The sequence below is a fragment of the Peromyscus leucopus genome, chromosome 4 (genome assembly GCF_004664715.2).
Source record: "Peromyscus leucopus breed LL Stock chromosome 4, UCI_PerLeu_2.1, whole genome shotgun sequence".
Classification (NCBI taxonomy): domain Eukaryota; kingdom Metazoa; phylum Chordata; class Mammalia; order Rodentia; family Cricetidae; genus Peromyscus; species Peromyscus leucopus.
Genome location: NC_051066.1, coordinates 50,951,745 through 50,978,230, shown reverse-complemented (window position 1 = coordinate 50,978,230; position 26,486 = coordinate 50,951,745). Strand labels below are relative to the sequence as shown.

General features: G+C 39.9%; 1 non-coding gene across 1 annotated transcript; it reads left to right on the top strand.

The window, feature by feature from the left end:
- Window positions 1-4,833: 4,833 nt before the first annotated feature.
- Window positions 4,834-4,940, top strand: LOC114700841. Its single transcript, XR_003735741.1, has one exon. It is a non-coding gene; the product is annotated as a U6 spliceosomal RNA (small nuclear RNA).
- The last annotated feature ends 21,546 nt before the right edge of the window (window positions 4,941-26,486 follow it).

Sequence of the window (26,486 nt, the reverse complement as noted above, 5' to 3'; positions counted from 1 at the left end):
CAGGACAGGAAGTGCAAGGAGGAAGCGTCTCTCTTCCCTCTGGTTCCATCAACAGCAACTTCACACTGATTCCAAAGCACACTGCACCCTGAACCCAGCAGTCTTGCTCTGTAAGGGGCTCAGCTTAAGGAAAGGGATAGACCTTGCTCTATTTCTTATCTTAGTCCCTAACTTGCCTTCTCAAACACATTCAGTTCATTACATATGAATAAATGGCTCCTGGCCCTATCCTCTTATATTCACAGTCAACAAAGGGGACGCTGATGGATGAGCAGTGCCTAATGTCAGCCCTGCAATTGGTTCAAAGCAGGAGAGAACACAAACCCAGATCTTTTTATTTTCACATTGAGGAAATTTCAGCCAGTAAGTTGAACCTACCAAAATCTACAAAGAAAATGTGTTGAATGCACTTTGTAGCTCATGGTGCCTGATCTATATACTTTTGGTGAAGATGTTACCCTTAATACTATAAGTGTAATGAATTATTATCCTAGCCCATGGAAATGTCTAGCATAAAGTCCAGTGATTCAGAGCATAGTGGATTCAAATTCCAGGTCAGACACCAGCTGTGTGGCCTTGATAAATTCCTTCGTGTAATCCTCAGATTCACCTCTATAAAGTAAACACAATGATATCTACCTTGGAGTTGTTAGGATGAAACAAAGCAACACATATAGAACAAACACACAGCTCAGGGTCTGCCCCATGGTAACCAGTGTAGCAATAATTTAAACTGCTTGCAGGCATTTGTTTAATCAATGAGAAAAAAAAAAAGATGCTAAAAAATATATTTAAATATGTACACATGCATATGTTTATTTTTAAGCATAATTGAATAGACACACATGTATATTTTAACATATATGTTATATACTTAACATATATCACAGAGTTATATATTGAACATTTTATATATTTTTATATATGTATATATCTGCATGTATATGTATATTTCACAGAAGAGAAATGTGGGGAAAATGCACAACAAAATATTAAGATGATGGTTCTGGAAAGTGGAATTTTGTTTCAATCTATATTCAAATATATTTTCTACAATAAGCTTGAATGATTTGTGTGAGGCAGATTTGTATTTTTAACATAATTATTGACTCTTATCCATCTGTGTAAAAATCTCATTCCTTTCCTGCAAATCCTAAAATCACCTCATGTGTGAGATGCTGAAAATGTCAAACTTACACCATTTTCCCCCCAACATCATTGTGGCGATTTTCATTTTTAGTTCATTAACTTTTGCATTTACTTATTCTGTTGAACATTTACCATGTGATTGACACTGTTCTCTATGCTTTATAAATATTCACACTCACCTAAGGAAGAATGCTAACAACCTATATTGGCAAGGTATTGTTAAATGCGGAGATAGAAGATGCCTAGGATTGTTTTAAAACTAACTTTTATCTGGGAAAATGAGGCCAATGAAACCACTGGGCAAGTAGGAAGTTCCTAGCACTTGATTTATTCATATATTCACAGCAGCCACCAAAATGGCTAACATGAATAATATTCCACTAAAAGCAAGTGATTATTTTCTAAACAATGTGGACATGGTTTATAAAGCATGATTTTACAAAGAAATCACCAAAATCTATATAAGCTATGTAGCAGACTCCTCCCCTACAATATTTTCTTTTTTGGCACCAAACTGTCCATTGGTGCACAGCCGTGAACTTCAAGTGTGTAATCTCAAATGTAATGTTACAAGATTGAGAATCTTCCTCATTATCTCCCCCATCACACTCTTCTCTGCACACAAGGGCCCATGAAGCCAGCAGGCAGACTCCATAGCTGTGAAGGTCACAGAGGGGCCACAGCAGTGTGTAATACTTAAGCTGGTAGTCAACATGATATACTTTCAGAATCAGTATAATCACCCTGAATAACACAGGAGCATCATGGTAATATACAACAGACTATCATTTTTCCATGCTTTTCCTTATGTGGCTCTGATGACCATAACTCAACAACAAATTTGTCACAGAACCTTCCAAGAGAGGGGATAATGTCAGTGGGCTTGCATACATCCGTTCTGGGATCATAGAGTGTTTTTCTAATATAAATCTAGATATATTCACAACCATATTTGCCTCATGTATAAAAACAGCTATTCTTAAACAGCAGTGCCTCAGAGGCTAACCATGCCAAATGGGACCCTTCTGTTCCTTGAACGTTTAGCAATGCTAAGGAAGCATTAGCACATTAAGGCAGAATCCTCTTACACAGAGCAAGCCTCGCTTGTGATCCTCGTGATCCTCCGCTGGATGTTGCAGGGAAACCAGCGTGACAAAGGCCAGTGGCCAGAGCCCAACTTGGGAACGAGTAATTACTTTCTCACCTGCCCTGATATTCACTGTGCAACAGAGGATGAGCTTGCTCTTGAAGCCATAACACGAAGCAGCAGTCATCCTGAGCTGCCCTGATTCTCCGTCTGACCGCCGCGGTGCTGACTTCAACAGGAACCCAGCGTGGGCAGTAGCTAACGGTTATCAAGGCAACTGGCTTCACACCAAGAGATTAAACAGCAGAGAACTGTTGAGCCATCTGCTCCCAGGGCCAAGTCAGAAGAGATTTCCCAACTTCATGGGGGTGGGGTAAGCAGAACTCTCTAGAAAAATGTTACTATGTTCTTTAGAAATCTCCTGTATGTGTGTGAAACAGTATCCCAAAGCTTGAAGTCCCTGAGTCTGAAAAGGGGGCGGGGTCCAGAAGATACACAAAATCAGTAAATAGTAAATAAAGGTAGAAAGGGCTTTTAAAATGATTCGCTATTATCACCATCCCGACCTACCCACTGACAAGAAGACAAAGACCTAGGAAACTACTACTCCAGTTTGGTGAATTTCAAGGAGCTCAGAGGTCAAGCCTACCTAATTCTCACAGTAGGACCCAGCCTTCGGGTTTTGGGGTCTGCGTTCCCCGCCGCTATAACAGGCTGCCTCGGAGTGGAGAGCAGGGAGCTATTGAAGGTCTTTGAGCCCAAAATATGACGTGATCAACTATGTGTCTCAGGAAGTCTGACAATCCCGTATGTAAAGTGGATCAAAAGACCAACATCAGCACCAGCTAGAAGAGCGGACCCAAGGGACTGGCAGGTGAGGGGATGGAGTGGAGGAAGGTGCAAGAGCTATTTCAGTCATCCTTGTCTACAGGCTCCGTGAAGGCAGAGCTGGTGGCGCTGTGATCCCCAATAGTGGGCCTAGTGCCTGAGGAGGATGCAGCCACGGTTTACTAAGCAAACGCGTGCATGAACTGACGAAGTAGAAAAGACAGGAGGTGGCCAGGCGGTGGTGGCGCACACCTTTAATCCCAGCACTCGGGAGGCAGAGCCAGGCGGATCTTTGTGAGTTCGAAGCCATCCTAGTCTACAAAGCTCGAGATCCAGGAAAAACACAAAGCTACACAGAGAAACCCTGTCTTGGGAAAAAAAAAAAAAAAAAAAAAAGACAGGAGGCGGTCGGTGACAGCTGAGCAAACGGAAGAGGGAGAGCCAGAAATGCTGCAAAAATCTGTGAATTACATGAAAGAACATTGTAGAAATTGGTGGTTGGAGCTAAGAGAGGAAGTAGGGTGTTGAGCGGCATCCAGGGTGGACTTGGAGGGAGCTTTCTGGAATTACTGATAGAAAAGTGTCCGGTGAACCCCCTAGACCAATTGAGAACACCACAGAGCACAGAAACAGAACGGAGACTGGAGAGCTCAGTGGGGTTAACGCATGGCTAGAGCTGGGTGCTTGGGGGCAGGTTTTCAGACTCACAGTTTTGCACACTTGAGTGATAGAACCACAGAGTTAGCTTTTTTTTTTTTTTTTTTTAATGAAGAGGGGGAATTTAAGACCCATGTTCAATGTCAGCTTAAAGACCCAAATGGTAACAGTAACAGGAACCAAATTTAGGCTTCCCTGAACACATCCAAAACTTTACAATCAGAAAAACTTCTTAGCGATAAAAAAAAAAAAAACTTTAAAAATCACCCTGTAATATTATTTGAGTAGCTGTTTAAATTTGTTGTTTTCATGTTAAAGAAATGGTTTAATTTTAAAGCACACACCAAATTGGGGAAAGAAGGCATCATAATCTTTTCAGTGTGTGATCCAGACAGCAGATCAGCCCTAAGGCCCCTGCCCCAGAAAAGGTAGCACAGGAAAACAGCTTTCTACAGGAGCCCCGGGGATCAGTCACCACCCATGTCTGCTCTTGGCCATGGCAACCTCCTCAGAAATGGCCTACAGCTTTACTGTTCCTTCTATCCACCTGGACTGTCAAATAGCCAGATCTTTAAAAGGAATGTTGCATGTTCTGCTGTTAACGCATAAGAAATACCAAGCTTCATAGATAGAGCTGAACATGACCTTAGAGATGAGCTAGCTAAATCCCCTGGAGGGAGCTGAGAGCCAAGCCCAAGCTCCAAGGACAGAAGAACAGTGGGGTTCTCGGCCAGGGCTGCTGTTCTCAGCTCTGCTGCTGGACATGAAACTGGGTATGAATACAGGTTCCCCACCACTGCAGGTGATCCGGGAAGACGGCATACAACCACTCAGCTTGAGGATACAAAAGGAAACAAGACTGCAAATAAAAAGTGGAACCTGGAGAAGTGGTGTCCATGAAAGAGTGGAGAGGGAAGGAATTCTGCGGTACCCTGGTCCTTCAAAGAATTGGGGATAACCACTTTCCTGGAAGCTACGTTTCTCTAACATTCTATGGCACTAATAGATTCTCATCAATGAGGCAAGTAAAAGTTTGGGAATAAATGGGGACCATAAAGTAAGATCACAAGTATTATCCAAGGACTATGTTTATTATAAAAAACAGCAGTATTGTACCTTCCTCAGTAGCTCATGCACTAAAATTGGCACAATACAGAGAAGAATAGCACAGGCCCTGGGCAAGGGTGACACACAAATTCATGAAGCATTCTATACAAAATAAAAAGAATAGCAATATTAATGTGCTTTGCAAATCAAATTCATAAATGTATGCTGTAAAAGGGACTTAGCCATCTTTGAATTTTTTTCTGCTTGCTCACTGGCTTCTCTAACCCCCTCCAGTTTAAAAACTGATGTGTGCATTTGCTTACTTGCTATTTACTCAGTAAACGTGCGTAGTTTACTTACTGTATTTGATTGTAGGTCACAAAATTAAGTGGAAACTTCAACAAATAATTTTTCCTGCTCACAGGAATTCAGCTCATTTCAGTTTTTATTGTTTCTTTTCCTGAAAAGAATTCTATTTTCATAACAGAAACCATTTTCCTTCTGCTGGAGTTATCTCTTTTTGAACAAAACGGAGTGGGGGGGATGAAAGTTTCCCTGACACAACATCACTGGCATGTCATATATACCCATCCTCCAAAGAAGTGAGAATCTATAATGTACCCTTTAGGAGTGTTTGAACATAATTTGAAAATCACCCTAGCTTATCCTGGCTTCTAACAGTAATGGTTGGTAACATTTTATTTGCTCTGTTCGTTGTGAGTTGGATTTCAGCTTGAGTCGGTGATTATGTTCTCAGGTTGGTCTCCCCAGCCTTCCTCTATGCCAGCTGCTTTCACTACTAACCTAACCAGTGGATGGTGATATCACACAAATTTTTCTCTTTAAATTGGTCAGCAGTCAATGTTTTCTACAAAAGACATTTGCTCCTCACAAGAAGAAGAAGAAGAAGAAGAAGAAGAAGAAGAAGAAGAAGAAGAAGAAGAAGAAGAAGAAGAAGAAGAAGAAGAAGAAGAAGAATGCTGAGTCTAGTTTCCTGTGGACCAAATCCCTCAGGAATTCTGTGAACTCTGAGAAGGAGAAAAAGGTTAATTGCTAACAGTCCCATGCATGTGTCACTTACAGCCCACCACTGGAGTCTCTCAGTCTAACACCCTTTCAGCAGGAGCCTTTAGCACATTGAGACCAGACTGGGTTTTTTATTGCAGACTTCAATAAGACACAGGGTGAGTTTAAAGAAGGCCATCTTTAAGATTTATCCATGTGTCCTGGAATAAGAGTTCAGTAATTCCTTTAATCCGTGTCGTCCTCTGCCTTGACTTTATGCTTTGCGTTAGTCTCTTAACATCACACCTTATTTTAACAACAATTATCACGATGCATAACCCAAGCAGTGCTAACAAGATCTCCAGTCTAACCCTTAAGAGGAGACACTGCTACATCTATATTATTCTTTCTAATGAGATCATATCTCTCAGAAAAATAAACTGTGTATGTCCAAACTGTTTCCAGTAACCTGTGTCTCTAAATTAAAGGCTCTCTGACAACAAACCAAAATGGCTAATTGAATCAATTGTCCTTAAAATGAATTAATTTTCAAATATTCATTTAACACTAGTTGAAGCACTGGGCGTAAACCTGCAAATGTACAGCAAAAATAATTTAAATTAACAAACAGGATCAGTTAATGTAAAAAGCTGAGCTTCAACACAGATCCCAGCTTTCTTCTCTGCACTCTGAAACTATGTCAGTTAGTGATCTATCTATACATGGATCTTTAAATATCACTAATTCTTAATGAGAATTGCATTGGTTTTCTACCTCTAAAGACATAACATAAAAGCTTCATTTCTAGAACATTGACCAACAGCATTACATTTCTTGAAATTTCACAAAATCTTCTATATGCATATGTCTCTAGATATACTCATCAAAAGAGATTTGAGTGTCTTACTACTTGAAAATAATGTGAGTGAGTCTTTACAATGATGGAAGCAACCTACCAGAATCCTTTGCCTTCACTTCACAAGCATGCCCCACATTGGGTCTCTGCTCATGATGTGATTCATCTAGATGTGAAATAATGGCCATTTCTGGAGGCACCTACTTAGTATAATTTCATAACTTCATATTTTCTTAAAAATCTATTAGTCCAACTAGTCCTGAAACCAGCCTCTAAAAAACAGACATGAAAGTTACATGTTAATTGGTGCCCATGAAAACCATTTCTATGTTCCAACTCAGTCTGGAACCTTTCTAGGGGTTCAAATACACATTATGACCCTAAAACATGGCATAAGATCTGCCTTGAAAAAAGCAGTAGAGAGGAGACTTTCCATTTTACTGTGTGTATTTAAGTTCTTTTGTCTTGTGAAAAACAATATTCTGTATAGAAAGTATTGCATGCTGCTTATAATAAATGAAAAATATATCTCAGAGAAAGTAGAGAAAAAGAAGGGAACAAGAGAAGATTGGTCATAGAAAAGATCAAGCTTTGAGGATTAGAGACATGAAGAACTTAAAATTAAGTGTTGTAATGAGAGGTCCTATACCTCTCCCTTGGTGTTTCTTATGGGCCAAAAAGGGGAGGGGGGCAAAATAAAAAGAGAACAAGAGAAAGAGGGAAAGGGTGTTAGGTTGTCCAAATCTGTGTTCACAAAACTCTAAAGACCTCTTTATTCAGGTGTCTGTGAGCACCAGGGCTATGCTGTTGACACATGAGGACACACTCTGCCGCTTTTGCCCATTTCCATGGCATAAATACTCTTTCCATAACCAACTCCAAGCTGCCAACAGGTCATTCACTGACTAGTGTAGCTTCCCCTCCTATCAATTCCCTGTCATGTGCATACCGACTTTTAAAATGAACAAACTAAGGCCCAAATAAATGGGAGGTATTATAAAACTGCCCAAGTATGCAGCTGTTCACACTGACTGGCATCTCTGTTCCTATTCCTGAAGTCAACAGTGAATCTAAGTTGTCTGCATTCGAAAATATGTCTATATGCAGCTATATGAAGGGGAAGGATAATCCTACAGCATCCAGTGATCAGTAAGACCCTTACCTCAGAAATACAACTTTGTGTTGTCATCTTACCTGCTCAGCTCTGCTGCCTAGATGTAGCATAATTTAGATTAGGTGCCATATTACCAATGCTCTCTAAAAAGTAACAAGAAATTCAGGTTTATTGGTTGACAATTTATTTCAATGCATAGTCAAAAAGGGCAGTGTGATGACTGAAAATATCATTACAAAGTAATCCAAGTCTTGAAATCTCTTGGGTCTTGGTCTTAAATTGAGCACCTGCTCTAGAACAGAGGAAGTAACACACTTAGAGACAAAGGTAAATTAATTTTGCTTTATTTTACTACTTTCGATGCTCAGGCTTTTCTCTCAAATCATCATTTATTTAAATACTCCCTTACTTCATCATACTTTCAAAGGTAATGATTTGTTGAGATACATGCCTTTAAAAGATAAAATTATTTTTACACATTTATGTGAATAAATTTGGTTTTGTTCATGGAAAGCCATGTTCCTTCCTTAGGCTCAAAATGAGAATATCTTTTTGTCACTTTCCTTTGAGACTCATTATCTTTTGTGGCAGAGAAGTCCCTGGGAACGTTTCTATAAATGGACTTGTCATTTCAGTCCCAGGTGCCACCCTGACCAGCTTCCTGTGGGCTCAGATGAGTCCCCAAATCTAATAACCGTAATGTGGTTACTCATAAAAGGGAATAGGAGAACAGTAATCTATACTTTATAGGGTGGTTGGTCTCAAATACAGAGATTCTTGAGAACTAACCATTATGTTCATAAATTTCATCCTAACTTTTGTCCATTTTAGAACATCTCCACTCTCTTACTGGAATCTTGATGGGTGGGGGGAAGAGCTAGGATTCAAATTTATTTTCTTTAAACTATCTGGAGCAGGAAACCATTCAGATTCCCCTCATGTCTCATTAAGAATGGGTGCTGAGAATTAGCAACAGTGGACAGTTGGTGTCTTGTAAATGTAATAATGGATTTTGGTTGCCGCTCTAATTACTTCAGGAACAGCAGGAATACAGGGACAGTCTTAAACACAAAGACCTGGTAAGACTCAATAAGCCACAGACACAAGATGAAAGGAAAGAGAGCTGAATAAAAACTGGAAGGAATTAGAGGAAGGATGGAGCTCCCTGTGGTGGGATGTGGGGTGTTTCTGGCAGGGAATACTTCACACACCTCAAGATGCACAATAACCAACAACTAACATCGTCTTCTACTGCCCTTCCCTGGAAGCTGCACTTCAAGCTCTTCGGTTGTTCTAGTAAAACTGTGACAACGTCTACTTTTTTTTTTTTTTTTTTTTTGGTTTTTTGAGACAGGGTTTCTTTGTACAACAGCCCTAGCTGTCCTGGAACTCGCTTTGTAGATCAGGCTGGCCTTGAACTCACAGAGATCCACCTGGCTCTGCCTCCCGAGTGCTGGGATTAAAGGTGTGCGCCACCAACACCCAGCCAATGTCTACTTTTTTAACTTAAGATTGTCCCCAATCTCTCAGATGCCCTGTGGTTGTGCGGTGATGGCTTCCTTTGGTCAGGCACAGACAATGTGTCAGGACACAGATCATGGCACGGATCACGGCAGGACAGTCCTGGACGAAACAGGTGACTGTGGAAGAGATGAGTCCTCCAAGGCCTGGAATCTGATGCTGCAGCATCATCACTCTGTCCAAGTTCCTTCAGAGAAGTTTCTCAAGCTTCTTGTAGGCAGAATTATTTGATGAGAGAGTCTGGGGGAAATTCTGAAAACAGTATTACAAAAAGAATGAAACATTTAAACAGCGCTTTACCATCCACCAAGTTGTGTCTCTCCCCAGTTGTATCATTTAATCCTCCAGTAATTCTGAAGTCTAAGACATATTGTTTCCATTTTATGAGTAAAGTTAGATTTCAAGCAATTGACTTATTTAGGCCTATGGAAATCTGTCAGAGAGAGATCAAGGGTTCAAATACCCAATTCTGTGAACCTTCCATTGTGCTACATCAACTCTTACATGAACTTGATTTTCACTCTTGCTACTTAACTACTTACTGGTATCACTCAGTCCCCCAGACCTGGGTAACTGCTAGCAAAGTTCAAGGAAATGCATGAGTTCTGCACATTTAAAATAGGATTTTGACAGACAAGCACAGCAGTAGTAGACCAGACAGCAGGAAGAATGCTCTATAATTGGACATCCTGGCTCCAGCACCTACTTAGGCAACTTGTTTAACTCAGTTTCCTCATCCAGACAGTGGGGATAACCCTAATACATTCCCATGTTTTGATGTGGACCAAACACAAAAAGCGATCACCATGTAACAAGCACTCAATAAATGTTACCTTTAAACAATGTGTCTGCTTGGGCCAGCAAGATGGCTCAGCTGTTTAAAAGAGCTTGCAGTACATACTTGACGACCTGAATCCAAATCAAAATATAAGGCAGTCTCAGAGTTATGGACCCAGAGTCCTGGCTACACAGGAGGCTGAGGATGTACACAATCAGTCTAGATGGGAGAGTAAGACCCCATCTCAGGGAGGGGAGTAGAAACATATATACATATAAATTGCTCACTACACAAGCAGAAGAACCTGAGTTTGGATCCCCAGTACTTGTGAAAAAAGTCAGTCACGGTGGTGTCTGGCTGTGATCCCAGAACTGGAGAGACAGAGAAAGGAGGATCCCTGAAGCTGGGAGGCCAGCCAGTGTAGCCAAACAGTATTAGAGTAGTGAATGTTTAAAGTATAAGATACATAGAAACAAAATATGTATAGCATCCAATACATGAGATTTGAATTTAAGCACACTGTCTCTAAGACAACCACCTTTGTAAAAGTCCACGACCCTGGAATAATACAGCAATGGTTATTTGTATGACCCGGTTTAATTATCTTGTCTCTCTCTCTCAGCGTACACCTAGCCTAAAATTTAAAAATTCTCTAGTCAACTCAAGGCACACGCACAGAACGTTCATATGGGGCCCATCATTCTGGCCTTAACGGTGTGTGTCTGCAGAAATCTGAAGACCATCCCAGGCCACCAACTTAATTATGTCCAGGATGCACGCCAGAGGTGAAAAGCCTCCTAGTACTGTTTTTCAATCATCATCTCGCCTACTGAGCTGGGCTAGTGACACTAAAACGAGCAATTAAAAGCCTCAGGTTTGGAAATACGTTCAGCTTCCCAAGTCCCCAAATGGCAAAGGTTAAGTGAATTATGTGGAGATAATTCGCCAGGTCCCTCGGGAAGGTCTTGCTGACTTCAGATGGCTGGCTGTTTGAGCCTGGCTTTTCCCTTCTCAACTCATAGACTTTAGTCGTGGTCCTGCCAATGTAAACATCAAGAAAACAAGAAATGTTGCAGATGGGGGAAATAAAACCCCTTCAATATGTTTTCTAGGGGGAAAAGCGTGTGATTAGCATGTTCGGTATTTCTGTGACACCGAGGGCTTTTTCCTGTAGCCATTTACAAGAATAATTGTGAGTAAATTTACACTCACCTCATATTAAAAACAAAAAAAAATTTGAGATCTTTACTATGTTGCTTTGCTACTTAAATTGGACCACGTCGCCGGGCATCTTACTGTGTGAGACCATAATGGGACCGGTGACTCACCTCCAGGCTGAATTAGAACCACCCATTACACCTCAAGTTGTGTGGTAACACCTCCACAGTGTTTCCAATTAACTTTGTAAGTTTTTAATCAGTGACAAATGCATCTTTGTAAATTCAATTTACCTTTTATTGCAACACTATAAACCGTCTTGCAGCATTCCGGTGTGTTGTGAACATTTTACTTGCTACTGACATAAGACAGCTGTTGGACCTACAACAAAGGCTAAGTTTTATGAGTTACCTGAATTAGGATGTAGGTGAAGTAATTAAACCCCAAAGAGAACAAGGGAGGAAAGAGATAGCCCTCCACGATGCACAAATAGGTAAGTGGGAACCTCTGTAGCAACTCTAAAAATTAAACCCCCAAAACTCCCTTCTGATTTAAACTGGTAATATGTTGAAAGAGGTAGAAATGTGAAAAGGTCATGCACATTTTATTAATAAATCTATACGGCTATTTGTTTTTCCTTTTAATCAGATTCAAATGCATCCTGTTAAGGAGCCGTGAGTGATTAGATCATAAATCTAAATGACCTTGAAGATGATGAAGGAAATGCTGCTTTGTAAAACCATCATCATGCTGCCAATCCATCATTTACACATCTTTACAGGTGCAAGGAAAAGGTTTCATTTCAAATCACTTGCAAGAATCACCCCGAATAAAATATTACTCTATAAGATCTCCACACAATAAACAAGCCAATCATACAACTTGACAATATATTTTTAGTTGTGCTCCTAAGTAAGAAATAGCAAAATGAAAATAAGAGAGAAGGTTAGTTATAAATGTCTGCCCTCATCACACTGATTCAGGATGCTAGCTTAGGTTTGTTTGTGTATTACTGATGACACATTAACTCACTGGCCTTTGTCACCAATCAGTAACTAATTGTAATGTAGCCATGAGATGTATCTCGTCTTACATATTTAATCAAAAGCCTGCATTTTTACATGGGAGGCAAATTTATGAATGACATTTATGGTTTCTTTCTAAAATACTGAGGGATTCTTGGCTCATATTTTTAGATTTATCACTCAACCATGAGACATTTGACATTCAGGATGTAGATCTGAGTCTCACTATTATCACATTAGAAATATTGTAAATGTTGTCATTTGTCAAGAGTTTTTAAGACACTGAAACTATTCTAATTCACTAATTCATTCATTTATTCATTAAGCATATTAAGTGCCTAATATCTGCCAACATGAACACTGAATAAAAGTGCCCTGCCTCCAAAGATTAAAGAATATATATGCAAGAAAAACCACTGAACTATATATATTTATTTATTGTTTATTTTGGAGTTTTATTTAGACATCATGGTTTTTTTTTAATGATCCATGACCTAAAACTTTTCACTGAATCTGTATATTATCATTTCTAAGCTGCAGCCTTGGCTTTCTTTAACCTCTCCTGAAGGGTATAGTCTGAATACTGTTTAGATTCTTCTGTATGTATTGTAGATGGTTTTGATAACTTATAGATTCTTTAAAATAAATAAACAAATTAGTCAGAGTGCAGCTTTTATTTCTTTACCCTGTTTTCTATGTGCTCTATTGCATGCATTAAGGAAATTTTTTTTTAAATGCCTGACAGGTTGCTGTAGAAACACTTCACGTAGCCATCAGCCAGGGCAAGCGCCCTTTTGCATTGCTGTAAGCCAATCATCAGTTCCTCACCATTTTTTCTGGGTGCCCAGAAGAATATGATTAGATGAAAAAGAGGAGTTTTCACTAATAATATTGAATTCATGCTCATTAAATCACAGTGTGATCTTCATGCATCAGAAGAAATACTCTCACAAAAGTCTTGTGGATTGGAGGGGAAATGAATTAGGGGGGCTACAGCAGGACAGAAATGAGGTAGGGTGGGGGAGACTCGCAAGAGGCTGACGATCCTTCTCCACCTCAGTTATTAGTCTAATCCTAACAAAACCAACCCAGGGACATTCCCAAAAGATGGAGGGAGAGGTGACCTCCCAGGACTCAGGCTTTCATTGCTTCTCAAGATCTCACCTGACACCCCAGTGTGATTTCCAAAACCCTCCTTAATGATGGGTCCAATTTGAGTTTAGAATCAGAAGCTTTGGAGAAGTGGTCTAGCATATGGCTACTTACCTTCAAGAGCTTGAAGCTAGGCATAATAGTGCATAACTATAAGTATGGCATTCAGAAAGCTGAGGTGGGAGGATTGTCACAAATTTCAAGCTAACATGAGCCTCATACTGAAATCCTACTCTCAAAAATAAAATAAAATAAAATAAAATAAAATAAAATAAAATAAAATAAAATAAAAAGAAAGAAAAGAGAGAGAGAGAAAGGAGGGGGGAAAACTTGAAATTTGCAAGGGTCAAATTCACCACACGCTGGGGGAGAAATCTAAGGCTCGGGGAATGCCCTAGCGTCACAAACTTTGGGATCCAGGACTCAATCCTGTGCTGGGGGCCACCAAACCCACCCCTCACCACCCCCACCTTGCCTTTCAGAGGCCAGAATGTCATACTATCTCTGAGGTCTAAATATTTACTCTTTGAAAATTACAGGGGGAAATCCTGACTTATCTCTTCAGTAAAAATGTTGACACTCGCAGAACTACATCCTCACATGAAGAACAAGACAATTATTGCTCTCTCTCTCTGCTGTCCCCTTTTCCTCTGTCCTGCAAGCCGTCTGACACTGGCTCTTCTCAACATCATCAGCACACATTGACACTAAAGACACCCTTTACAACAGCGAGATCCTGCTCTGTTTTTACTGAAAAATATGCCTCTATTTTAGGAAAGTAGATTAATTCCCTCCTACTGGATTGTTTCCATTTAAACTCTCTTACAGCCAAAGCCTCTTTACCATAATTTATGGTTAGCTTTTTTAATAAAAGGCTTCTAATAATATCTCTTGCACAGGACGGGTTTTATGGTATTTCATAGGATATGCAAATTGTTTCCGTCAAAACCAATCTAAAAGAAGGTTTGCATTCTGTGTTATTCAGTGATGTAAAACTCTGGCTTTTGGAGTTATTCATTAGGGATCATTGAGAATGATCATTTTGGACCTGGTCAGGGAACGTTTTAAAAATCAATGAACATTTGAAACCTCTCTCTCCACACACCCAAAAGGAGAGAAGAAACGATTAAAAGCAAATCCCCAGGTATCATCAGGCATTCTCCACACACTCCCATCTTGTATTTTCTGCAAACAGTTCAGTCAGTGGAGAAGAGTAATGTAATAATTGCAGCAACATTCGCTGTAATTCCTCATTGTGTAGCAACAGCATTTCAATAATATTCAGAGAGACTATTTATGGTGCTTAAGGCAAAAGGGTTCTGCCATGTGCTGAATAACAAAACTGAGTGGATCTTTAACCCTCCGCCCTGGAAAACCTAGGGCAAGTAAAGAAGTCGTAGTGATGATTCACCATGAAATCCTCAGTCTCTCTACCAGACAGTAGTCACAGTGTACTGAGGACAGGACATTTGGACAGACAAAGTGACATTTGAACATTAATCAATAGGGACCAGTTATATGAAATACAGTATATCCACACTATAGAACATGCAATTATTACACAAAGGAAACAATGAAGACTATATATATATATATATATATATATATATATATATATATATATATAATCTCCAAGATATTTTGTTGGGTGGAGAGGGACAAACAGAGGGTAGTGTGAATCATAGGTCAGGGTATAAAAGGAGGAAAATTAAGTGTAGACGTTTGCTTTATTTATTTTCATATTCATAAGGACCCTCTGAAGGCTCTATTTAAAACTAATTGCAGCATTTTTATCTGGGAATACGGATGGTGGGTAGATGACTGACTGCAACCAGTGCAAGAGGCCTATATGTGGGAATGTGTGTATATGCTTACGTATGATTTTTAAAGACTTATTTTATTTATGTGTGTGTGCATGTGCATGTGTGTGTGTGTGCATGTGTGTGTATACAACCATGGAGACCAGAAGAGGGCATAAGATTCCCGGGAGCTGGAGTTACAGGTCATCCTGAGACACCCCTGTGAATGCTATGGTCTAAACTAAGGTTCTCATGATTGAGCATCAAGCACTCTCAACCCCTGGGGCATTTCTCTCACCTCATAAATGATTTTTAAACCTTTTAAATGTATTATTTATTCAATAGGTTAAATTAAGCATTGTTTAAGTAATATAATTACTATCAACATGAGCTAGTTGAATAAACATGATATACTACGTTGACTACCATGGAGTAGTATAGGGCTGTAAAAAGGAATTAGTAACTCTTTATGTACAACTTTAAAATAGCACCCAGATATTGTATTTTTTAAAAAAAAAATCCATACACAGAAAAATGTCCTTAACTCAGTACTTTAGTGGAATGTGGAGGAATATCAGTTTGTATTTGCTTGCATATGCTTAATTGTCCCTGAAAAGACACACGGGAAATGAATAATGTTATGTTGATGGGAGGAACTGTGTGATGTGATGTGAGGATGGGAAGGAGACTTTTCATTTAATGGGTTTTATGCTTTTTTTTCTTATCTATATCAATGCATTTCTCTTTATGAAAATGAAATTCAAGCATTAGCTTTAAACTATGTAATTATGATCACTGCCTTCCTCCTAAGGAAATAAAAGAATGGATCAATAAATTGATCTCAGCAAGTCTTTCTGAAGGGTTTGCTTCATCAAGTCAAACCTTTTAACATGATCCAGTGCTTCAAACAACTAATGTGCTACGTTCTAACTGGTGGTATTTTTATTTTTTATGTGTATGTGTGTTTTACCTGTATGTCTGTGCACCATGTATGTGCATCATCCTCAGAAGCCAAAAGACAGCAGTGAATCCCCTGGAACTAGAGTTACAGATGGTTGTGAGCTGCCATGTGGGAATCGAACTCTGGTCCTATGGAAGAGCAGCCAGTGCTCTTAACCACTGATCCATCCCTTCAATCCCCTCATGTTGCTTTAATACAATAGTGTATTTCCATTGACTCAAACTCACTTGATAAAACTAACAGCATTCATTTCTTCCCAGATATATAAATAAATGTCATGCTGTCTCCCTTCTCTCCCAACCCCAACCCTCCACTCTAGGAGGGAAGACTAAACAAACTGGGATTGCATGATTTAAATTTTACCTGGTTCATTATCACTGCTAAATAATTTATGCATTTTCAACAGCTGCTTTTCTTCTCTTTATGTGTCAGTCATGCAAATTAGCAAGACCTCAAAGAACCTAGCCTATAATAAATCAATTTTTAAACTAAGTATTTCACCGGGTTGTCTTTCCTTGCTCAGATCTTAACAGCTGCAAAACAGCCACGCTCCCACGTTGTAGTGGAAAGATGATGAGCTGTATTTAAATACATCTATGCCTTAATCTGGTTTCTGCCACTTACAAGCACATGTTTTTGCACAAATCATTTCACCCCTGTGAGCCTCAGTTTTCTTAATCTGTAAAATGGACATGAGAATGGATTTTACAATACTGCCTGCCATGATAATTAGAACCCTAGGGTGACAGGTCCCTACTTTGCCGGAGACTCTCCTCAGAGCATTTAGTCTTGTGTTCCAGAAAACAACTCGGTCCTAGCCAGACCAAAACTCCTGTGAGATACAAAGCAATGTTCTAACGTGATGTTTAAGTGACTTTCAAAGAAAATCTTAAATGTACACCATTCTTGAGGGGCTTCAGTGAGAAAGATACAATGAAGTCAGTTTGGGAGGCTGGGAAAGATGGCTCCACAGTAAAATCTTGTTGCTCCATCAGAGAAGCGGGTTCCGGTTCTTCTCACAGGTCAGGCAGCTCACAACCACCTGAAACTCCAACTCCAGGGAAACTGAGGTCATTCTGACCTTCTCAGGCACGTGCACTCATAAAATAAATCTTCCCAAAAAAATGTCCTGAAACTTTTAGTCGGTAGAAGCACAAGACAGGCAGAAAAAAGTTAAGTGAGTCCGCTTGAGAGCCAAATGGCCTGAGTTCTGGTTCTGGTTCCACAGAATGACCAACTGCGTGGCTGCCACTGTGCCTCTGGGCCTTGGTTTCATCATCAATAAATAAGGGATTGGAGCCAGATCTTTCCATAAAATTCTATTTTGAGAATAGTCTGAGAGTCTCTGGATGGTGCAAGGAATTCCTGACCAGCAGCAGCATGAGATGAAACGCAGGACACCGAGTCCTGCCTGCCCCTCCCACAGCAGAGCGGCCAGGGAAACCGCCTGCTAAGCAGAAAATGAGACCAATAAGGACCCCCAACCCCCATGCCCTGCACCACCCTCAGCCCAGGGCGACAGGAACTCTCTGCCAGAATCTAAGAAAACTCTAGCAAGAATTGGGTTGCCAGTTGGGCCTGAAGACAGACTCAAACGTTACTTAAGCAACTGAGTTACAACGCGCAGAGGCGACCTCCCACCCTGCCAATGGAAGAGAAAATGCTCGTCCTCCCAACCCCTGCCGCTGAGACCGCACGGCGTTCTGCGAGAGCAGATATAAATATTCCTGAGAACTATATTGCTAGGGTCAGATCATACCACCCAGACTGTGGATGGGAGAAGAAAACCCGGCCTTCGGTAATGAGGACGCGGCACAGGAGAGCCTAGAGGGAAAGGAAGTGGGGCTGGGGGAGATTTGAAAGCGTGCCTCAGCGCAGGGGACATTAACTACAAAGACCAGAGGCTTCAGTGGGGAAGCAGCTTGTGTGTCCAGGCTTTAGGTTCACAAAGAAGGGACGACATCAGAGAAGACGGAAATTGTTAGGATCTGGGCTTGATGATGTCAATCAACAAAATAAAATGATTAGTCAGCGGTGAACCTTTCTTCCCAGCTAACTTAACTACCACCTCAATCCGGCAAATTACCTTCATGTGCCTGTACCGAAAAGAACCGTGCTCAAGGAGTGGGAAGGGTCATTTCACTTACTGTTTTTGTTAGCTATAGGTTTAGGGGTTTTCAAATAAAAGTCCTTTGTTCTAACTCTGATAAAAAAAAATTATATATATTCTCCTTCTGAGAAATTAAAACATAAAAACAGACTTTAAAAAAAACAATAGGAGGACTGCAGAGATGCCTCAGAGGGAAGAGTGTTTGCTGCACAAGAGTGAGGAAGAAGTCAGCTAAGATCCCAGCAGCCGTGACAGAAGCCAGCTGTGGTCACAGACACCGATGGTCCCAGTTCTGTGGGTCTCCGGGGCTTGCTGGCCGCCACCCTACCTCCAGCTTCGGTACAGGATCCGGAGAGTGATATAACCAGCACAGCGCGTCCTCCCGCCTTTGTGCACACCACGCTCCTACACCACACACACACACACACACACACACACACACACACACACACGCACGCACGCACGCACGCACACACACACGCACACACACACATGCACACACACACGCGCATGCGCACGCACGTGCACGCACACCAATCCATGCACATACACAAATAAGACTTATTAATGAAATATTTTATTAAGACCATTAATTGTAGAAAATAAAGAGAACTATGAAGAGCTCCCTCCCTCACATAACACACAATTCAGACACTGGTGTTTGGGGACCAGTATTTCCTTCTAGTTTCTCTTTCGGCATTTTATATGGTTATGGTATTAGGCAAATAATATGTATCACAGTTGGGTGACTTTTTCACTTAACCATAAAAAGCAGGAATTTCCTCATATTCCTATAAACTCTTACAAGAGTTTGCTAACAGTGCACTATTTTAATACCTGCATTCCATGATGGGGTCATATCATAAATTATGAGTCACACCTCTACTTGGCCATTTAGGTTGTTTTTAATTTTTTGCTATTATACATAATGCTGAATGTGTAACTTATGCACAGAAGGGGTTTTCTCATTTACTTAGGGTGATTTTCTCAACTTTGACCCCAGAAATGTAATCGTTTTTAACAACTTCATTGAACACAGTTCACACACTATATAATCAACCCATTTAGAGTACAGACTTGAATGTCTACCTGTGTAGGCACAGGTATTTGTAGCCAATACCACAGTCAATATTGGAACATTGTTATTACCCAAAAAGTTACTCTAGTTGACACTGTTTTCCCCTTGCTTGAGGATGCCCTTCCTACCAGAACTAAGTGATCGGTAGATTCCCTTCTAGTTCTAGAGATTATGAATACAACCATGTGTGGTCTTTTAATTTGCTTCTTCTCCGTAGTAGTTTTTCCAGGTTCGTCCATATTGCAGCATATATTAGTGGTTTATTCCTTTTTATAACCACATAATATTCCATTGCATGGATATACCACATCTCATTTACCCATTTATCAGTTCATAGGCATTTGAGTTGTTTCCACACTTGGGCGTTTTTTGAATGATTCTGCTATAAATGTGTGTGAACAAGTTTCTGTATGAACATGTGTTTTCATCTCTTGCATATGAATACCTAGAAGATTTATTTAAGATTTATTTATTTAAGATTTATTTATTTATTTTGTATACATTGTTCTGTCTGCATATATTCCTACATGCCATAAGAGGGCACCAGATCTCATTATAGATGGTTGTGAGTCACCAGGTGGTTGCCGGGAATTGAACTCAGGACCTCTGAAAGAGTGGCCGGTGCTCTTAACCTCTGAGCTATCTCTCCAGCCCGAAATATAATTCTTGATTAAACAGTTGTGACACTTTTAAGTCTCTTAATATGGTATCATCAAATTGCTCCTCAGAATTGTTTTAGATGGAGTTCTAATTCTGACTGAGAATTTAGCTGATATTAGCAAGCAGTTGGTTCTCGGGGAACAATGCTATCTGAAAGAGAAAGCGCTGTCCAATAGAAATATAATGTGAAGCTGAGAAGTCACTTTAAATTTTATGGAAGTCATGTTTTTTTTTTTAAAGTTACAGGAAATAATTTTCATCGTTTATTTTGTTTTGTTCTGTTTTGTTTGAGACAGTGTCTCACCATGTAACTCTGGATAAACCAGGCTAATAGACCAGGCTGGTCCAGACTGGTAGACCAGGCTGGCCTCAGACTCACAGAGATTTGCCTGCCTCTGCCTCTCAAGAGCTGGATTAAAGGCACGTGCCACCATGCCATGCTACTTGTTCATAATGTGTTTTATTAAGCTCTATATTCAAAGTATTAAGTTTTCTACCTGTAATACATCAAATGGGATAGTTCCAATTTTCACTCACACTTCCTGAAGTCTGCTGTGTACTTTACACTTCAGCATGTCTCAGTTTGAAGCCGTCATGGTTAAAACTCTCCGGAGCAGGATCTGGATGGTAATTCCTATGCTGGAAAGCACAGATCCCAGAGTGTGGTTACATCTGCACTGGGAGGTAGTGGGCACTTATAAAAAAAAAAAAATACCCTCACATTTGCTTCCCCTTATTATCGTCATGTTTTTTATTAAAAAAGAAAAAAAGCAGGAAGAGGAGTTAGCAAGCTAAGGATGCCTCCAAGATGGAGAAAGGGTAACTAAGTTTCTTCTTTTGCTTTCACATTCTTCTTCCGGTTCTACTTGGTGAGTAACAATGTCCAGTATGCTTTTAAATCTCCACTCTTGTACTATAGTTAACTTGGATAGACCCTGGGCCTGCTTCCTCCTTAGATCCCTGGGATTGTGCAGAATGTGAACACTGATGCTAACATTCCCTGTGCTGGAGAATAATTGTCCTTATTTGGGTCTTTAATGATGAAACGAACAGAAAAGTAGAACAGGCAATAAATAAATTGCACTGTGCTGCACATTGGTGAAAATGTGGTTTTCCAATTTATTCTTCACAACAAAGCATATTTGATCAGAGATCCTACAGAATCCCAGAACGCCATGATTGTTGTATGGCAACTTCCTGCCATGCATAATTATTTTCCAGAAACATACCAGGTCAGATATGAAGCTGAGAATGGGGGAAGAATCTCCATGGTGACCTCAGGCAGATTTTTTTTTTATGAGTGCAAATCAGATGGATAGTTATCACCACCTGGAGCTGCTGATGAGCCCTACGCATCCCACAGCAGACTGCACTGCGCCCAGGGTTGGGAGTCTTTGAGGGTCTGCTGAGCACTGGCAAATGCATTGCAATGAATCCTGTCAACAACAGAAAGCAAATTCCTTAGTTTGAAAGGAAACGTGTTGCTTAGAAAACACTATTAATGGTTGATTCATTTGCACTGCTGTAAATATACGTATATTATTGTGTTCACAAAATAACTTTAAAAGCTTAAATAAATTAAAATAATTTATTTATGATAGTCTCAGAGGAAATCAGTCATCTTTTCCAAGAAAGCATTTTTTTCCTACTGATTAAAACTACCTCTTAACAGTATAAAATGTAGACTATTAATTGATTAACAGTCTATTTAGACTTTAAATAGACATCAGAGCACAGTCGTTCATAACAAGAAATCTAGAACTACAGAGTCCTGCATTCAAATTTAAGTCATATTGTTTACCAGTGTTCTGACCTGAAATGAGTTGTTTTTCTGTGAATTAGACCCCTTACCTGGTAATAGGAATAACGGGAGTTGAGTTAATGGGATAATAGATCTATGGGGCTTAAAATACCTGTCTTCACTATTGTACTGTGCTTCTCATTGTTATTGCATCTTGTATGACCAAGTTTTAGCAGCACAGAGAACAGCAAATAAAAAGTCCAGGGACTAGCAAGTCACTTCCCCCCCTCATACTTCTGCCTCCCCCCTCCACCCCCCCACTCCCCACCCCGCATCGGTTATCACGTGACCTGGCCACTGTGCTGTGTCAGAGGGAAGCATGCTTGTCCCAGCAGTTGTTTGAACAGAGCAAAGGGGACTAGAGTCTCAGGCAAAGGAAGCAGTAGGAAACACTAAGGCCTTTCCACAAGAAGATGCTTAATTCATATATCCTGCCTGTTGTTAATTAATTCAATACTTATTCATTGAGCACTAGGTATATTCAAAACACTATGCCAAGTCCTTCCTATATTTACAAAGATTAGATTTGTTACCTGCCCTTGGTAATCTTAAAATTTATCAGCGCGCCACCTGGTTTAAGCCTGGACCATGCTTTCAATCATCGCTTCCTTACCCACCCCTGTCTCTCGGCCATGAGCAGGTATGCTATCTGAAGCACATTTGAGTGCTTAGCACAGTACCTGCTCCCAAGAGGTACTTAGTAAGTATTTGTGGGAGTGAATTCCTTAATATCCACCACTGCTGGATTTCCAGCCACATTATTTGAACCTAGAAGGCAGACACATACTTGTGAATTTCTTAATGCTATGTGAAGGGCGTTACTCACAAAGGTAGAAACTATGACAACGTCTTTGTTAAGGTGTGAGTTGCTGTGTAATACCAAAATGCAGTTACTGCATTCTTGGTTTGAATAGGTTTCTTTAGTCACAGGTGCACAAAAAAATAAACATTTCTTTGCATTGTTGTAGCTAATTGAGGAAAATAAGGCAGTTAAAATGTACTTTATAAATGAGTGACATTGCTTGGTGTTGATTCCCTCTATTTTTCAATGAGATACAAATGGGAAAGGCAAACAAAGACCCCAAAAAAGGATTTTATGAGTCGTGTTGAAGCTTCATCATCTTGTACTCAGATTTTTGTAGTATATTCTTATATTAAAACAAGTTATAACTTTGGATAGCTATATTTAAATTGGTTGTATACTCTGGGTCTGTTTTCCTATTCTGTGAATGTGATGCAGTCAACAGGAAGCAGCTTAGAAGACTATTGTAGAGCTCTTGATAAAAAGCAGCTTCTCAGGATCGTCCCTTTCTGATGTCCTGCAGAGTGAACTGTGTCTTGCTGTATTATTAGTGGACCTCGTTAGGTGGTGCAAGCTTGCATCTGATACTTTGATAGGGTGGACAGAGGTAGCTGCAGATGTTCCTGCCGGTGGACACTACTTATACAGTAGTCTAGAATCAACCACTAACAGACAGCTTAATCCAAGCATGATAACTTTCCATTAATCTGTGATGAGTTTTTATTTTCCATTATGAACTGAATATGTAAACACAAAAGAATTAGCAGAGCTGTTTTGAGAGGATTTAATTCTCGGGGCTCCCTCTGCTGGTGGTGAAAGGTGACAAATTAGCAGAGAGCTCAGAAATGAGGGTACCGTCGTTATTACCGTGATTTTGCCATTTATATCAGAGCTAAATTTACTGTTGGACACTCAAGCAATCAAACTGAATGTTTTGGTTTATAAACTAGCTAGTTTTTCCACTAAAGATTAAGTGATATTCTTGTGGTTGAATTAATTAGTCTTTTCATCACAGAAAATTGAGCTATTTTGTATTTAAAATAAATATTTGCCAGAGTTATACCAAGTAATTTTTAACATTATTTATACAACTTATTACCACTAGCTTATAGAACAGAAACTGAGCGCGTTAATAGAGATGTAGTGGAGATTTAGTAGCTACCCAAACTACTTCACTCCGCCTTTATAATTCCTCTGTGACATAAATACACCCCACAGGACAACTGATAAAAATCACTTTTTAAGACATAATTCCATCTTAATGTAGCATATAGATTACATTAAAAAATTTGGAGAAAAATTTCAAAGTGGAGCCCTGTGAGGTTGAGTGCCCGTGCATATGATTTTAACAGCTATCTTCTGGTGTATATGTTATTATTATTTTTTTTTAAATTTAAAACATCCTTTCTATTACATTGTCCTAAGCTCCCTGAGCTGTAACAGAAACTGCTATGCCTGTTTAGGAACAGATATCACAGTGGTTAGTAAGTGGCCCCAAATTACAGACTTCTTTGTAGAAAAGATCCTTGGGCTTCTCTGACAAGGTGCCAAAGACTCTGTCCTTTGGGAACTATTTAATAAAAATCATCAAGTGAAGCATGGCCAGAGGAGTGGCTGGGTGGCGGGGCTCCTGCCTAGCATGGATGAAATCCTGCGAGAAACCACCGCTGCCACACACAACAGAACTAGAAGTTACTTTTAAAGCTATCTAGGTTTCTTGTTTTTTTTTTCTCCTCTCTTTTTTTTTTTAACTTTTTTAAAAATAATAATTTATTTATGTATTTTAAGTATATGAGTGCTCTATTTGCATGTACATCTGCATGACAGAAAAGGGCATCAGATCCCATTATAGATGGTTGTGAGCCACCATGTGCATACTGGGAATTGAACTCAGGACCTCTGGAAGAGCAGGCAGTGCTCTTAACCTCTGAGCCATCTCATCTCTCCAGCCCCACTATCTAGGTTTCAACAAACCACCTTCTCTTGGATTGCCTTTCCACATTTGTATTTCACAGCACCCTACTCACTTCTTTTTTTGTTTGTTTGTTTGTTTTGTTTTGTTTTTCAAGACAGGGTTTCTCTGTATAGTTTTGGTGCCTGTCCTGGATCTCGCTCTGTACACCAGGCTGGACTTGAACTCACAGAGATCCGCCTGGCTCTGCCTCCTGAGTGCTGGATTAAAGGTGTGTGCCACCACCCAGCTTCCTTACTCACTTCTTAATAGACTCGAGTCTCTGGAGAGCTGTAATCTGTTTTCAGCTAAGGAGCCTGGTAGTGAAATGGGAAGAGAGAAAAGAAAGGCATGTTTGACTCTGCCAGGTGGAGTTCTAGAAGGATCTGGAAACTTCTAGCTTGTTCTCAGCTAGATTGTACAGGTGCAGACATATTCTCAGGAGACATTTTATCTGAGAGATCACTTTAGCATTATCCACTGTGCTGGATGGAATTCAGAAGGTGACCTATGTCTCAAAATTCCAAGTTCCAAGATTATCTGATAGACTTCTAGGATTGTAGAGAAAAAACAATGAACTACGCTCTATTTCAGCTTCAAGGTGAGAACAATTGAATACTTCAGTTCCCAAGATCTCCTAGGCCTATAAGCAGACAGTCCTTTGAAACCAAATCACGAACTTAGCTTCTTTTTCTATGCACAAGTGAACAGCTTCTTAGCAAAATTTAATGACCAAAGTTGAGAATAAAGACACTGGTCTAACTAGCACTCCACCATGAAATAGGTTTGACGGTTTCAGCTCCTTGCACATCATGAAAGCACGCTGGCACAATTGATAGGATGGTCATGGGGAGCTAATATACAGACCCACAGATTAAATTACTTTTCACCCCATGAGATATTTATAGATGTGTATCTATCAAGGTTCCAGGGAAGAGCAGTGACGAGACATAGGAACAATCACCCTGAGCTGTCCGCTGGGACATACAGACACCTGCAGGGTTGTCCTTGTTGCCTAGTACGATTGACAATGTTTCCCTGAAGATGTTTTGGTAGGAAAAAAGTATGCCTGAAGATTTATATTTGTTTGGTAGATTCGGTAAAAATTCAAAAACCTATCAATTATTTTAAGACTACTTATGTCTCAAAATACACATGGAATTATTATTTCTAAGTTATTTAGAATACATGTTATTTATATCCTAAAATAAGGAATAAATACCAGAAATGAAGTTATAGCCGGGTGGTGGTGATGGCGACGGCGGCGGCGGCGGCTGCTGCAGCACACGCCTTTAATCCCAGCACTCAGGAGGCAGAGCCAGGCAGATCTCTGTGAGTTCGAGGCCAGCCTGGACTACCAAGTGAGTTCCAGGAAAGGCGCAAAGCTACACAGAGAAACCCTGTCTCGAAAAACCAATATATATATAAAGTTATTATATTTGTGCAACCATAATATACACTCAGTTGCAACTATATATATATATATATATATATATATATATATATTATTTTTCTGTTAGCATTTTGCCTCTCTATAGCTTTCCAAAAAGCCAACTCAATTCCAATTGCATTTCAGTGTCAGATATTACAGACAGATGAAACTGACAAGCTGTGTTCCACAAATCCTACTCTAAAAGCTGTTCATGGAAGTGAAATCTGTTGTCCTCTGAGCCTTAGGCTTCAACGCACCCTCCCCATATACTGGTTTCTTGAATTTTCACAAACATTAAGCAAACAGGCTTAACTATATATTCAAAAGTGTACTCATACTTTAACTGTATCTCACATGTCTGACTGATCCGTTCTTCAGAATATAACAACCAAAGAACCAGATGAAAACTGAAGAGACATCTGAAAAATAATGTCTGGCAAAGTTTATTCACTTGACTCACAATGAAGTGCCATGGCCCCTCATTTATAGTCAACTTGCTCTTATTTTTACTGTAT